Source organism: Cydia amplana, chromosome 7 (assembly GCF_948474715.1).
Source record: "Cydia amplana chromosome 7, ilCydAmpl1.1, whole genome shotgun sequence".
Classification (NCBI taxonomy): Eukaryota; Metazoa; Arthropoda; class Insecta; order Lepidoptera; family Tortricidae; genus Cydia; species Cydia amplana.
In genome coordinates this window covers 1,698,754-1,715,691 of record NC_086075.1, presented here as the reverse complement: position 1 = coordinate 1,715,691, position 16,938 = coordinate 1,698,754, and the positions used below count along the sequence as shown (strand labels likewise).

Genomic DNA, 16,938 nt, shown 5'->3' with positions numbered 1-16,938 from the left:
AGATTAAGTAATCAACTAATAATTATCTTGGCGTTTATTTACATTAGTTATAGATATAATTCATGAATGACGATATTATTTATACTTTTGCGAGTCATACATAAAAGAGAGTTCATTGGTATATGTTTAGTGAATCAAGCTCTAGACCAATTCTTGTATGTTCCATTTTGCCTCATAGTTGCAATTGTCTTTCTTAAAACTAGAGCCTACGTCAATTCATCGGGTTAGTTGTCAAAGCGGACCCCAGGCTCCCATGAGCCGTGGCAAAATGCCGGGACAACGCGAGGAAGATGTTTCAATTCGCGTTGACGTTTGAGGTAAAATATAGCATAATATGAAAACTTGAAAACCCAACATGATTGATGAGTAATTAATATTTATTACATTAAATTATTTCGTTATAAATATCCCTTTTAAGTGGACGTGTCGGTTCATGTATATGAATATGAAAAGGATTGTGTGCTACTGTCTTGCAATTTCAATGGTAAGTATTTTAATAATCTTACCTAGTAGCCATATGAAGAAGTTTAATATTTTTATACACACTTTTATTATCGACTGTTCTTTGTGCTCCTTCAGTCATTTTTAGATTACGTAAATATATAAAATATCAAAACTTACAAGATGTGAATAAAATAAATATATGTACAAACATTACACATTAAGTATAGTAACGCTGAGTTGTTTTTGTATGTAATGTGGTAGGTCCAATATGATAGTTTTGTAGATACCTGCCTAATGATTCAGTAGGTACAATACAATGTAAGCATTTTCAAATATGTTCTTCATAAATGCATAACTGTCAAAGAAAATGGCTGCCAAGTAAAGTCAAGTGTAAAAATATGGGTGCATACAACTTACTCAAAAATATGTCCCATAGTTCCTCATCCGCTGACATATTAAGAGCTTATGGGACATATTTTTGAACATGATGAGTGCACCCATATTTTTACACTTGACTGTACAATATGTATATTTTCTATTTCGCAGATTCCACTTAAAGAGTGTGCGTATTCAGACGCAGATTGTATGGAACCGCAGCTACTGGTGAAAGAAACCTACTGCGATTACAATAATATGACGTCACTAAGCATGTAAGTAGTAACAATATCAACTATAATAGATTAATTTGAAATTTAGAGAAAACAAAAAACAAATAATCTGCGCTCTTTTCGTTTGTTACCAACGCCCACACTGTTCATTGTCCATCGGTAAACCTTAGTACAAAAGGCAAGGTCCACCTATGTACAGGTAGAGTGTTGCTATTGGTAAGTAGTAGGGTTATAACTGCAAAGTACTTACAGGTTGTTGACAATGATTATTTGTATTATTTTACTTCAAATCAGAGTTGCAAGTTTGACGCTAAAAGAACCGTCACGTCATGCTTTGTTAGGCTGCGGTCGTACTGCAGACGCCGCACGCAGCCGACAACGTCACGTCGCACGCAGCGTCTGAATGGTGTGTTCGAGAATGCTCGGGAGTGGTCGTTTTCGCTCGCTGCGTGCGGCGTCCCCCCGCCAACACCATTCAGACGCTGCGTGCGACGTGACGTTGTCGGCTGCGTGCGGCGTCTGCAGTACGACCGCAGCCTTAACGGTAAAATGTGAATTTCGCTAAAACAATGAATTTCAGATGTCGATGCCTTTTGTAATACAACTGTCTGTAACGCTGTTAGCTAACAAATGTTGACGTGTTTCTTATTTGAAAACATAATATCATTGAAAGTCATCAAATGCATACACAATATTGATAGCTAAAATTCAGATAATTTAATAAGTAAGTCATACTTTTAAAATAGGGCCTCAGGGTCAAATAAATCCCAAAATTGGCGTATGTACTATCTTGGCCCACTTGCACCATTCCATTAACCCGGGGTTAACCTGTTAAACCTGGAGTTACCATGGTTACCAGTACAATTTGATGGTGGGAATGTGTGTGACAGTGGGATGGTGCAAGTGGGCCTTAGTAGGACATCTTACTTTTAATCTGCTTTTTATTACAGGTACACAATTAATAATAAATCTCTAGTAACTTCTCTCGAAGGCTGCGCTGTAGATTTTGATGAACCACTATATTTAAACAACACATTTTATTTCGAATGTGATACTGAAACAAGTTTCTCTAATGAATCAAATGAAATTAGTAAAGCGACTTATTACCTAGAGTGTGAAGAACTGGAAATATTTAGTAAAGGAATAATTAATTCAAAGGAGGATGAAAGTACGAAAGAGTCGTATATACTGAGAAATGAAACTACAACAGAATTCGATGATGAATCAGCAGCTGCGTATGGAAATTTGTCAGAAGTTTATATTAAACATGAAACTACCACAGATCTTGTAAATTCAACTAAAGCTGATGTGTTTACATTCGAATCTTTCACAGCAGTTGAAATCATATCGAAACATGATATTTTGATTTTGTCACAAGCTAATGGGATTACAACAGAATCTACCATATCTGGTTATGGCATATTTATAAATGATGCTGCAAATTCGTCAGAGACTAATGTGATTGCAACTGAATCTAGCACAGCAGTTAATGGTATATTGAATCATGATGTAGCTAATTTGTCAGAGGTTCATGTTCAATTCAAAGATAATCATAATTCAACAAATGCTGATATATTTGACGATAAAACTACGACTGATCATCATGATATTCATGATATATTGAAGGATATTAATGCGAATTCAACAAAAATAGAAGAATTAAGTAATAAAACTGACGTTCATTCATTAAAAGCAGCTAAGAATAATTCGTCTGATTCCAATAATGTCTTGGCTATTCTGGGATATTCTTTAGCAGGGGTCGGAGCAACACTAGCCCTAGCTTTTGGAGCATATAGATTGAAAAATGCTGTACAATCAGGAAGATACTGTAAGTATAGGTGTTTTTATTACAGACTTATAACCCGTTACTCCCCTAAGTTGACCCTAATATTCAACAGTTCCTATGATTTAGCTCACCACTTTAATTATATTTAGCCTGTTCATTGAGATCAGCATTTCTCAGTAACTGGACCACACTGGACTACAGAATCAGATATTATTTTCGGCAGTCCATTTATTATGTTCAAGTATTCTTTCACTATCAGGGTCAAGGCATTTATTTGTGTGTTTATCACGAATATTTGTTTCTGAGTTATGGATGTTTTCTATGTATCTAAGTATGTATTTATCTATATAAGTATGTATATCATCGCCTAGTACTTATAGTACAAGCTTTGCTTAGGGCTGGGTTGATTTGTGTAAGATTGTCCCCAGATATTTATTTATTTAATTTAATAAACTAAACCATTTAAGGTATTCGTTGTAAATTCATGTTCATGTTTTTTTTTTCAGATATCCCTGAAACACCAAGACCACCGGGTTTTATAGAACTAGCTTAAATTTATAGATCTAATGGTAACTCAAATATTCATGGCGTTATTCATAAACGGCTGCTAACTTAATCAGTTGATGATCGTCGTTTGTCCCTATCTGTCGTTATGCCATAGAGAGGGACAAATGATGATCATAAGCTGATTAACTTAGCAGACGTTTATAAATAACGCCCCCAGTCTTCTATTACTTTAGGTTCTTAGACGTAAGTAATTTATTTCACAAATGTGCAACTAATACATTTTTAAGAGTTATGTTGTTTATTCTGTTTTATTATTACTTTTAAATTTTAACTACACTACAAAATATGCGAAGTAGCGTTCAAAATTGTCCAGGTGCCTGATTCTGAGTTTAATTTCTTGTTCTGAAAATGTTATGGGTTTGATGCCAACACACATTTTTGCAGCAGAAAGGCCAGGTCGTACCGCGTCTTGGAGGATATAATCAAACGGAGACGCCATGTCTGTAATTTTCTGTACAAAACAGTCTGCCGATTTTTGCGGGGGAGGGGAACGTCAAATGTATGCGTAACGTAAAAATAGCCATGTCAGATAAACGTCAGTCCATACATTGTGTATGACCGTTGGCCGCCTATTTTCGACAGAGGGGAAAGCCTGTTAATGGCTACTCTGTTTAGTTGTATCCTCCAAGTACCGCGGACATTAAAAAATCGATTTTATTAATGCATCTCTATCGCACTTGCAATTTGAGCGATAGAGAGCAATAAGTCGATAACTATAGTGTGTCAAAGGCTGTCTAATTTCAAGCATAGACAGAGAGAATCATACTATCTTTGTCTTACACTAGTACTAGCACCCAAAAGAAAATGATGAGTATAGTTTTTTTGTTCCTATTTACTGACAAATTGGTTTGACCAACTATATTTTCGATTTTTCAATGTTGGCAGTAGGCCCTCAGACTAGGCTTCCAGTTCCGACCAGTATTTACCTCTAATTATAAATGTTGTTATTTAATCACTACACCTTATAAAACAAAGTATGTTTGCGATAAACTCAAAAACTATACCGAAAGATTTTCATGTGGTTTTCACCTTTATCACTGCTTAGAGTAATTCTTAAGGAAGGTTTAGGTGAATAATCTGTTAAGGTTTTGTTTAAATCTGTATACTTATATTGTTAATCGTCCATATTTTTTTTTTATAAAACTAAGTAAATAAAAATATTTATTCCACTTTTCACAACCTCATATTTATTTTATAACCTAGAAAATGTAACGTCTAAAAAATATTTCCTTGTGACTTTCCGTGTACATTTATTTCCTATGACCATTGAAAATATATAAAAACATACACAATTATATAAAAAAAAAAACAATTATATCATACAGTTATAGGAAAGTGACTAAATCCAGCATTTTCCTTTGGAGTTTCATAGCAACAATCGACAATAAGTACACACCTACATATAGTATGAATTTTAACAAAAAACCATATTAGTGTATAACATACTTTTTAGGGTTCCGTAGCCAAATGGCAAAAAACGGAACCCTTATAGATTCGTCATGTCTGTCTGTCTGTCCGTCTGTCTGTCCGTCTGTCTGTCCGTCCGTATGTCACAGCCACTTTTCTCCGAAACTATAAGAACTATACTGTTGAAACTTGGTAAGTAGATGTATTCTGTGAACCGCATTAAGATTTTCACACAAAAATAGAAAAAAAAAACAATTAATTTTTGGGGTTCCCCATACTTCGAATTGAAACTCAAAAATTTTTTTTTTCATCAAACCCATACGTGTGGGGTATCTATGGATAGGTCTTCAAAAATGATATTGAGGTTCCTAATATCATTTTTTTCTAAACTGAATAGTTTGCGCGAGAGACACTTCCAAAGTGGTAAAATGTGTGTCCCCCCCCCCCCTAACTTCTAAAATAAGAGAATGATAAAACTAAAAAAAATATATGATGTACATTACCATGTAAACTTCCACCGAAAATTGGTTTGAACGAGATCTAGCAAGTAGTTTTTTTTTAATACGTCATAAATCGCCTAAATACGGAACCCTTCATGGGCGAGTCCGACTCGCACTTGGCCGCTTTTTTTTGCTTTTGCATTCAAAAAGTCTGCATAAGTACATTTTAATAAATATCATTTGCAGTGACAAAGTCAAAATTCAAAAAAAAAAAGTTTATTATGACACTCACTCACTTTATTATATTCTAATCGGTGCAAAAATATTTATTTATATTAATTTTTATTACACAATACATGAAGGTACAAATGGCGGACTTAATTTCTTAAGGCATTTTCTACCAGCCAACCAATGGGTCAAACCAGAAATATTAAGTAGGCGTAGTGTCTTTTAAAGTAAATGAATTTTTAGACAAGACTAGGATATATGAATATAAACTATATTGATAAACTTAGACGTACTTAATACAAATAAACATACATAGTTACTATAGATATAAAATACCTTTTAAATATTTCAAAATTAAAAAAGAAACTGTCGGTTCACTCTTATGCATATATGTAGTTTAAGCATCTAGAACGTTATTTTGCTTTACAATAACGTACATCAAACAAATCTAGGTTAACCGCTTCGTATCATTAAATTCATAAACCACTTGACATTACCCTCAGGCATTATTCTTATAGAAACTCACGAAAACTTAGCTGCTATCTCGCTCACTATAGTTCCATGAAAAAGGGATGGATATGTACGGCTGTAAGCGTTGGTTTCAGAATAGGATTCTCGGGATAATGCTGGGTCTACACGTCTACAAAAAAATTAAAACTGTCAGCTTTTGCAGCGGTATCATGGTCGCGTTTTTATCACCTGTTAGTTCATGCGTCACTTTTACACTTACATACTTGTTAGAACGTGACAGTCAATAATTATTCTAACATACCATATCTGCCCTAGTAGCACGGTCGCATTTTTATCGTTTGTCACCATGCCTGTCACGTTCTAACAAGTATGTAAGTGCGACAGTGACGGGCATAGTGATAGTCGATAAAAATGGAACCGTGCTGAGCCCGCTGTAAATATTATTAAGTTTGTAAATAATTGTTATAGTTGCATGATTTTATTTAAGTTTTATTTTTATTTTTTATTTATTTTTTATTTTTATTTTTAATCATCTTCCTCGCGTTATCCCGGCATTTCGCCACGGCTCATGGGAGCCTGGGGTCCGCTTGGCAACTAATCCCAGGAATTGGCGTGGGCACTAGTTTTTAAGAAAGCGACTGCCATTGACCTTCCAACCCAGAGTGTAAACTAGGCCCTTATTGGGATTAGTCCTGTTTCCTCACGATGTTTTCCTTCACCGAAAAGCGACTGGTAAATATCAAATGATATTTCGTACATAAGTTCCGAAAAACTCATTGGTACGAGCCGGGGTTCGAACCCGCGACCTCCGGATTGCAAGTCGCACGCTCTTACCGCCACCAGCGCTTATAAATTATAATTAAAATTAAAAATTAATTTTAATTTTAATTATAATTAAAATTAAAAATTAAAATTAATTTAAATTTTAATTATAATTTATATTCATATACAATGTAAATTGTGACTGAATAAATGAAATGAGTCATGGTGACAAATGATAAAGAGCCAAGATGGCTCTCTGTTTTAAGTTATTCTCAAAACCCTAGTGTAAATTTCATTTGATAGCGTGACGTGCGTTCGCGTTTGCGTTATGTCTATTTTTGTATGGGATTTTGAACAGCGCGCCAAGCGGGATGTTTTGGAAACTCAAAATCCCATACAAAATGACGCTTAACGCAAACGCGTACGTCCGCCATCGAATGAAATTTAGACTAGGAGTACATAATTATTTACGATAAGTTGATAAGGATCCTAACCGTTTTTTTTTTGTCACCATTCTGCATTTAGTTTCATGAACGGTTTTTTTTTTCTCTATACAACACAACCGAGGTTATAACCCACGATTTTACATATGACTCACATTTGAAAGTTATTATGCAATGTGTGTGCTTTGTGTAAGTAGGTTTGTGATTTTATTTTCGAAAATCTGATTTGCAAGACTATACGAATATGAAGGCTGCAAATAATAAAAACTACGGTGTAGACAGAGCCTTAAGAAACCTTCCCGCGCATGCCCCACCATAAACCATTATAAGAAGGACCCTTTATTCTAAAAGTTCCGGCTTATAACGTCCCACGCCATGATGAGAAGAGGTCATTATTAAATGGTTTACGCAACAACTTCACACTGTAACCGTAACATTTCAAAAGTCGTATCCCTATAATACAAGTTTCATAATGACATTACGACCTTTCGAATTTGTGTGGCGTTGAGCTTCGGCCGAAACTCAGACTGTAACCGTTGCAAATCAAAAAGTCATAACTCTATACTAGTTTCATAGTGATGTAAGACTTTTGGATTTGTGTGTCGTAGAACTTGAGCTGAAATCAGGTGTACGTAGCAATTTAGAAAGTCGTATCTTTCTATAACCTCCATACTAAGATATGACCTTTTAGTTTTAAGCCTATTAGAGCTTCGGGAAAACTCGGATGCGTTCGGCAAACTTCGGGTCGGGTAAACGTTTTTCTAATGTATTCAGGGTTTACACCAATGGTAAGTTTTGACAAGCTATCAAACTTATATGTTAAAGGTAGTTAAAATAAAATGGCTAATTTTCAATTCTGTATTTTTCTGTAAAAGATAGATTACGTAAGAAAATAATAGAATAAAAAAGAAGTAGGTTTATTGTAGATAGGTCACAACACAACGCAACGCGGCGTTATACATAGAATACAAATGTTAGCGCCATTATGTAACTTAAGTCTTTGGCTACAAGGACTAGAATTCCTTGGATCAAAATAGGCTTAGGTCATTATGGTTCTAAATTACGGCTATGATTGTTATTGAATTTGGTATGAATATCATACGACCAAGGCAGCACGCCAAAAACACAATTTACGAGCAAAATTTCCTACAAAACCTCATTTGATACCTTACTCATTTGATGTCTAATCAAATACATTGATGTGAAAAGCCATGACATATTTTTGTAACAAATTTCAGTAATATGTAATCTAACCTATAATTTGTACAACTTCGCTTGTCCTTTCATTGGATAAAATTGTACAAAAACGCGCACATGCGTGAAAAGAAACGTCAATCTAAAAATGATAGTCTAATAATATCTAAAAGAGTAAACCCTGGTCTAGTTATTAAAAAAATATATACACTCGCACCTGTAGTGATCCCCATCGATAGGGGTGTCACCACCGCGTCTGCGCGGAGCGCTTGTCCGCCGCCCCGGACGCTTTGCACGTCTCCGCAACTAAAATATACATTTTTAAATTTCAAAAAAGGAACGCGCGTCAAAAAACCGTTTTGTGCCAGTGTGTTCGAAGTGTGAAGTGATATTTTTGAATTCGGAATTTTGTTTTTTTTAGAATGTTTCGATCGTGCTTTATTGTTAAATAATTAGTGGTTTTAGTGTAATGTGAGGATAATTGTTACGTAAAAGCATAGGAGTTAGGTAAGTGGTATTATCATAGTTGTTATATGTGGTTAGTTAGCTGTAGCTACCCTTCATTACGAAACCCCACCACTTCGCGTTGAAGCTGAAGTACTTATGTAAACACGTTTTGAATTGAAAAACCCATATACCTAAAGCTAAGCAATTCAATAAAATTCTCCTCTAAATAAAACCTCTATACTATAAGGATCGTGACCGAATTATTAGTCATCTTTTTGCATTTTTTTTCGAAAACTATTTTTTCTGTTATATACCTACAACACAACCGAGATTTGAACCCACTATTTTTGATCACCATTTTGATGACCACACACGTATGTAAGGTTAAACCAAATTACTTAGGTAAAAAAGGTGTAACTAATGTTTGTGATACGCAAAACAACCATTTATTGCGCGCCGCCTTTTGTTGTAACACCTGTATTTTATAAATTCTACATTCAAGTAAACGAAACGGTGTAATCGTTTATTCGTATTATTATTCTAAAGCTAATTTCGGTTATGATTAAATCCGGCTACTCTGAGCGATGTGTGCACGGAACGAATGAGCAATACGTGTAACAAATAAATATAAATGTTGTAGGATATTCTTACACAAAATTACTAAGTACACAAGAGATCCTCGGGACTTACTTAAGTAAGCTAAATGTAATATTTTTACTTCACAAGAACACAGCAGAAACATTACAATTTATGTAGGTAAATGTTGCCTTTGGCGTTTCGTCTCTTTTCGTAGGTTCCAGCATCATACATAGGGTCTTTAGTGAGATTCGGTTAGGTTAGTATTTTATTGTACATTTAATTATTATTTATGTTAGTCTGTAAGATATTTGTAATATGAGCCTTGTTGCCTGATTTAAATTTCTAAATAAATAAATTATTTATTTTATTTTACGTTATTTCATTTCTTAAAGTTTTTTAGGTTACATTTAAATAACTTGAATGAGTGAACCAGTCTTTTTCAAAGAGCCGATTTTAAATTTTCAACACGCCAAGTTGTTAAACATTGAGTAATTTTCTATCGGCCTAGGCGACTAATTAACTGGCTAACTTAACCAGATGGCTGCAACATTTACAAAACCTCGTACCCATCAAACGATGTCAACCCACTCTCTTACCACTAAAACGTTTCTATCCAAAACAAACACGTCACAAGACATGGGTCTAATCGAAACTTGCGAGTTTGCTCAGCCTGTAACCGCTCTTATATAACAGGCCGTCGACCCCTGAAGTTTACGGGATAAGGACGAATGAAGGACGGATGAATGATACTTAGGGTCGGTTGCACCAAACTCTTTGTCGTATGGAAAGTGTTGTATGGAAAGTTTCATAGTAAACCGCCGCGCGTGCCGGGTGACGTACCTAAGTGACGTTGATCAGTCTGTCAATTGCGGATGGTGAAACTTTGCATACAATAAAATTTAGCGAACTCTTGGAAAACGAGAAAGATCCTTCTGTTCCTAGAATTAAGAAATAAAATGTAGCGTCCAACCAGTCCAGAGTCTGGTCCAGACCAGCTATCATGGTCGCATTTTTATCACCTGTCATGCCATGCGTCACTTTCGCACTTAGATATTTGTTAGAACGTGACAGCCATGGTGATGTGATAAATGATAAAGAGCCGGCCATCTTAGCCCTACAGTACGAATATGATGGTCGTTCTTGTTTACGTGACAGCGTGATAAAACGGTATCCGTCACTTTCAATCGCGCGGTGTTAAATAGTGCCGGATATTTTGTCACGTGGATAAAGACATCCATAATAGGCCTACAGTGTAGTATCCAACATTTTCGAGGACTCCGACATTTGTTTAGGTAATCTAAGTAATAACTTATTAGTTAGTTCGTCGGTAACAACAAACAGCTAGTTATTAGAAAGCAAATTTTCCAAAGAGTACAGTCAACATCAATAACAGCGGATAGAATAACGGCCTTTTTGTATATTGCAGCCAAATAAAACTGTAAATTCATTAATTACGGTTTATTCACAGCTACAGTTAGTCCAAGAAAAGTCTGCGGCGATTTTGATAGCCCACGCAGTGCAAGTGTTATTTACACGTCGTAAATTCATAGAAGTTTGACGTTTAAAATGACACTTGCACTGCGTGGGCTATCAAAATCGCTGCAGACTTTTATCGGTCTAACTCTATACAACACTCTATGCGTTCCGTTACATGACATTAATGACAGTGCATGTCTCAGTATAGCCACTGTAAACACTGTGACAGGTTATTACAGGCTTAATCTTCAGGCACTGGCACTATAGTTGGTCAAACCAAATTGTCAGCAAATAAGAACAAAAAAACTATACTCTTCCTTTTCTTTTGGGTGCTAGTACTAGTGTAAGACAAAGATGTATGATTCTCTCTGTCTATGTTTGAAATGAGACAGTCCTTTGACAAGCTATAAATCATCTACTACCTCTAATAGTTCTACCCCCCTGATACACCAAAAATTATTAAGCGCTTGCAAAAGCGCTTCCGAGGTACCTGTTTGTTCCTTTCGATTCCGCCCTAAGAACTTACAATAGACTCTCAATAATAAACCTTAAGTTTCCACCAGCTATTCACGGAATCCAACATTTTGTTTACTGAAATAACTTTGTTATTAGGTACGAACAGCAAATTTATCAAGTACCTACTCATTTGAGGAAAATTTTGAGTCATTATGACGCTACACTTATTTAGATTGATGAAGCTGAATAGGAATTTAACATTGAGGATGGAAAATGAATGGTAAATACGTAAATAGGTATGAATAACTTAACGCTCAAATGTGGAGCTACTGGGGAAGTACCACGGAAGTGTCACCATCACATGTGATGGCATCACACAAGGGATCTTAGCTTACAGAGAAGAGTTTATTTTTGGCACTTTGTCCATGCTGATATTTACCTTGTAACACTAATTTGTAAGTATAAAGACTGACATAGAACTTGCTCCCCAAAAGGGTACAGTCGCCATCAGATATATCGGAGCGGAGGTACTCAAAAATATCTGAACAAGCACTCTAACGCCTTGACAAAGAGGAGTATTTACATATTTTTGAGCACGTTGGCCCCACCTATATATCTGTTGCGACTAGACCTTGTTGAAATCGGGTTCCTCGCAATATTTTCCATCATATATGTACCTAGAGTTTTATTTGTCTGTTTCCAGTGGGTCTATAATATTTATCGGTCGCAGTCATAATGAATGTATGTCGAGTAGGTATCACTTCACTGAAAAACCAACTTTAAATCTGACTGCATAACGCTCAAAATTGTAACTTTCTACTTTATCAAACCACACTTACAAGACTCTACTCATAATAACCTACGTCACGTCATCTATTTTCGCCCTAAATTACTACAAAATTACCTCAACAGCAAACGATTCTGCACCTTAGCTCTTTACATTTAAAGTTGAAATTAAGTTTTGTAGTTTAAACTGCATTGCAGTTAAATAGCGCAATGCATCATACACTTATAATGGAGGGATTTTATGAATGGAAGTTTTAAGTGGCTTGTGTTTGGGAAAGATTAACTTTGTGTAAGGTAAGTGACACCTTTTGAGTTAGTGCCCCAGAGTGAAAACTAGTTGACTAAAAAGCCATTTCGAGTTTTACTTTTTCGATCTGTTTCCGATGTGATTTCTTCAACCAAAAACGTCACTTTGACACTGACAGATCAGTACCATATCGGAAACAGATCGAATAACTAGAACTCGAATTGGCTTATTTATGGTCCATGTATAAATTGTATACTTAAGAGATAATAAAATTGACAGGCCTTGTTTTATTTTATTACTAACTTGTACTTTTGGAAAATATCCTTTCATACTAGAGCTCTACAATATTTGAAGAAAATACCTGTTTCAAATTTCAAGGCGTTACCTGCAACGGAACGTTTTTATACTTATTTTTAGGGTTCCTTATCTCCGAAACTACTAAAAAATACACAAAATATTTCTTTACCTATAGATGACAGGAAAACCTATTAGAAATGTGCAGTCAAGCGTGAGTCGGACTTAATGTACGCGAGTCCGACACGCAATTGGCCGGTTTTTAGACTTATATTTAGTTGTTTAACATTTTGATAAATTAAAATTACAAACACTATCGATAATAGCGTTAAATTATAATTATGAAGAACATAAACGCTATCGATGTAGCCATTATTTAAATAACCGGTCGCGTGCCGGCAATCATACACAATCACTAATTAAATAAAGCCACTAATTAAATTAACCTCAAGCCATTCACAACACGTGTTACACGTAATATAACATAACGTTAACATAACTGTTAACATCTAACGATCGTTAATATAGTTTAGTATTGATAAGCGAGCGATAGCGAAGTTAACATAACATTTTGACGCCTTCTAACATATTTCGCTTACATAGTTTTTAGGGTTTCGTATAGTCAAAAACTATACTCATACTCATACTCATACTCATTTATTTATAAAGTCATTTTACACGTTGTCGGAAGAAAAAAATATGTAATAAAAAAAATAAAAAAATAAAAATCGTTTATTTCCGAAAAATATTCACTTGGATACAGTTTTTACTGACCTCCACACTAGGCAATGCCTGTCCCTTGGAGGAGAATATAGGAGATATAATATAGGAGAATATAATAGTAACATTAAGAATAATCAGTAAATAATATTAGTATGGTTAAAACAAATTAGGTAATTATTACGGTTAAAAGTCAACATTACAGTGGGTAATAATAATGAATGCTCATAATTTATTCAATAAGAAACCCAACTGGGTTATAGGAACTCCTATATCCTGGTTGACTATACGAACCCTTAAAACTATGTCAGCCTTACCTTATAATATTGAAAACTTTCGTGTTTTGAACAAATCTGAATGTGTTCTGAACTTCTAGGCGCGCATGCGCATGTACTTACATTATGTACAACAATGTGAAGCAGGAATTAAATAAACGGATGGCTGAATAGGTACATTACTGTCCTGAAAACGTTATTGTCTACGTGGTGTGAGGAAATCTTAAGAAAAGGTCAGGGATTAGGGATGACTCTGCGGCTGCGTTTGCAAAATTCGAAGTATTAATATCATAGTATTCGAAGTATTAGTATTAATATCAACATGGCGCGTGATCATATATTCCAGACCAGCTATCATGGTCGCATTTTTATCACCTGTCATGCTATGCGTCACTTTCGCACTTATATATTTGTTAGAACGTGACAGCCATGGTGACAAATGATAACAAGCCAGCCATCTTAAGCCCGTCTGATCAGGCTTCATCTCAATACCAAATTTCATTTACATCGCTTTAGCAGTTTAAAGCGTGAAAAGATAACAGACAGACAGAGTAACTTTAGCATTAATAATATTAGTAGTAATTTCTTAACTGGCAAGTATAACAATGCGAACAAGTAATTAAGTATACGGATGGCTGAATACATTAGGTACTGTCTGGAGGTCGCTTGTGTTTCGCCGAGTTTCGCGGACCCCTGCGGCTGCGAGCTGCGTTCGCAAAATTCGAAGTATTAATAGATAGTTTGATCTTGATATTATCCCTATTTAATATTTAGTCAGAAGTGGTATTGAGTGGGGATGGTGGATAAATACCTAAAGTGCGCCAGAACATACATATCTATACTACTTACTTGGCTTGGCACCAACTTAAAACATATCCTTTTTGAAGTCTGTTTTCTTTTTTTTGTAAAAAGTTTGATGGATTCTAAGTCCCTGTGTCCCCGGTTTGAATCCCGATAAGGACATTCATTTGTCTGTTCATCACAGATATTTCCCGAGTTATATTTTAATTTGTTTAGTTTGTAGGTAAAGTTTTAATGTTTTTTTCACCACACCAGCTCGGAAAGGGTTACTTTGCACTTCAAAAACCGATAGCAAAGTTGCATTTTATTCACATTGCCTCACATGTGAACATAAACATGAACATAAAGAAATAACATTCAATAATGTGTATGAATAATTATTAAATTATAACAATTAAATAATGATATACTTATAAATAATTGCAAGCTATTATTTTTATAAGTTGTGACCGTGTTCATTACGGTCACAACACAATAAGTTATATGTAAATAACATGTAAATAATGTCTTATTTATAAAGGATGTCTAATGTAACGGCACCAGTCATGGGACATTTAAGAGGAAATTTGGAGTATTTATGATATTTCCCTGATACATGTAAAAGTTCTACCGCTTAACTTGTTAAAAGATGAATATCCTATCCTTCTTTCATGTTTCAGGCGTGTTGTATCAAAGATACTGCAGTTAGTTTCCACATAATTAATAAATTAAAAGTATGTTTTTTTTCTCCAGTCATGGACACCAAAGCTCCAGTAATGGAACCCCGGTAATGGACGTGGATCCAGTAATGGGCCCCCTATAATGGGCATACCCTATCAGTATAAGATATTGGAAAGGGAATAAGTTTTTTGAAAAAACTAGTTATAAGTCATTTTTGTCACCCGATTGCATTGTCATCCGATTTGCATACGTATCCAAAATTTCAACTCAATCGGAAATCCAAAAGTGGCTCAAATGCCATTTCCAAGATTTGAACCACACTAACTAATACAGGGTGGATTTTCTTTTTGGGTCAGTGAGGGCAGCTACCAGATCCCGTTCTGCTACGAGAAAACGGTCTTAGAAGACCTTCCCTCGATTTCAAATTAATGAAGATTGGCTCTTACAGATTTTGGAAAAAACATACAGGGTGCGAGGAAAAGGTAATTTCTGACAAACTTTTTTTTTATGCCAATCGATCCCATTCCTATTGAGGATCACTTGTATGGACCAAAAAAAATTTTCCGGCTAGAAAAGCCACAAATCGAGGAAAACTTTTCCCATACAATTTGTATGAAAATGAAAACTTTTATTTTTCACATGCTATGCCAATCGATTCCATTCCTATCCAGTATCAATAGTTTCTTTGGGGTCAAAATTAAATTTCACATTTTCTCCATAGTAAATGTATGGAAAAAGTTTTTAATAATTTGTGGCTTTTTAGTACATTACCGTAAGTTGACCCCAAAGAAACTATTGATACTAGATAGGAATGGAATCAATTAGCATACAAAAATAGCATGTGAAAAATAAAAGTTTTCATTTTCATACAAATTGTATGGGAAAAGTTTTCCTCGATTTGTGGCTTTTCTAGCCGGAATTTTTTTTTGGTTCCATACAAGCTTTTGATCCTCAACAGGAATGGGATCGATTGGCATAAAAAAAAAGTTTGTCAAAAATTACCTTTTTCTCGCACCCTGTATGTTTTTTCCAAAATCTGTAAAAGCCAATCTTGATTAATTTGAAATCGAGGGAAGGTTTTCTAAGACCGTTTTCTCGTCGCAGCACGGGATCTGGTAGCTGCCCTCACTGACCCCAAAAGAAAATCCACCCTGTATACAAACTAACAGGGCAAGTTAAATAACATTTTGTAAAAACGATATTAATTTATCCGAAGTCCGAGGAGACCTCCTGACATAGTTCGTACGCGTAACTACATTATACTTCTGTATTGTTTAAACATGAAATTACGCCATGGCAAGCATCATTATGTAAATTATCCCATCATAGGAGGTATGCAGTTTTACAGCTCCTACAATGGGATTGGGCAAAATACCACTATTTTTTATACATCTCTAGAGTCACAACATAATGTGTTGTATACCTTATCTCATGGTAAATGCAATTAACAAAATACATTCTAGTTTACACCAAGTAATAATTAATTACAATTTAATATATGAACTCACCTCTCTTAGCGAAGTTGTTAAGAATTCTTACTGGTTATTTTTTCCAGTGACACGACAACTTTTGGGTTGGCGCCAATTTCTTAAAAAGTAACCGAAATTAATAAAAAGTCAAACTTAAACAGCTCTATGACTCTTATTTATGGTAAAATATTGCCAGTGTTTATAAACTACTTTTACATACTTATTTTAGAGGATTTGTGGTTTTATGTCCCATTACCGGTTCCACGTCCATTATAGGGTCCATTACTATATACGTCTATGTCTAAATAAAATGGCCCACCCATAACACAAGCCTTATTGAGCTTTTTGTAGAGCTAGGCCAATTTGTTTAAGATTTTC

The 16,938-nt window shown here is 35.0% G+C and overlaps 1 protein-coding gene across 1 annotated transcript in view; it reads left to right on the top strand.

The window, feature by feature from the left end:
* Positions 1-8,525: 8,525 nt before the first annotated feature.
* LOC134649411 (uncharacterized) overlaps positions 8,526-16,938 on the top strand; it is a 47,430-nt gene continuing 39,017 nt past the window's right edge. The window contains exon 1 of the mRNA XM_063504160.1: positions 8,526-8,857. The gene's annotated coding sequence lies outside the window, so the exon portion shown is untranslated. The remainder of the gene's footprint in view (positions 8,858-16,938) is intronic.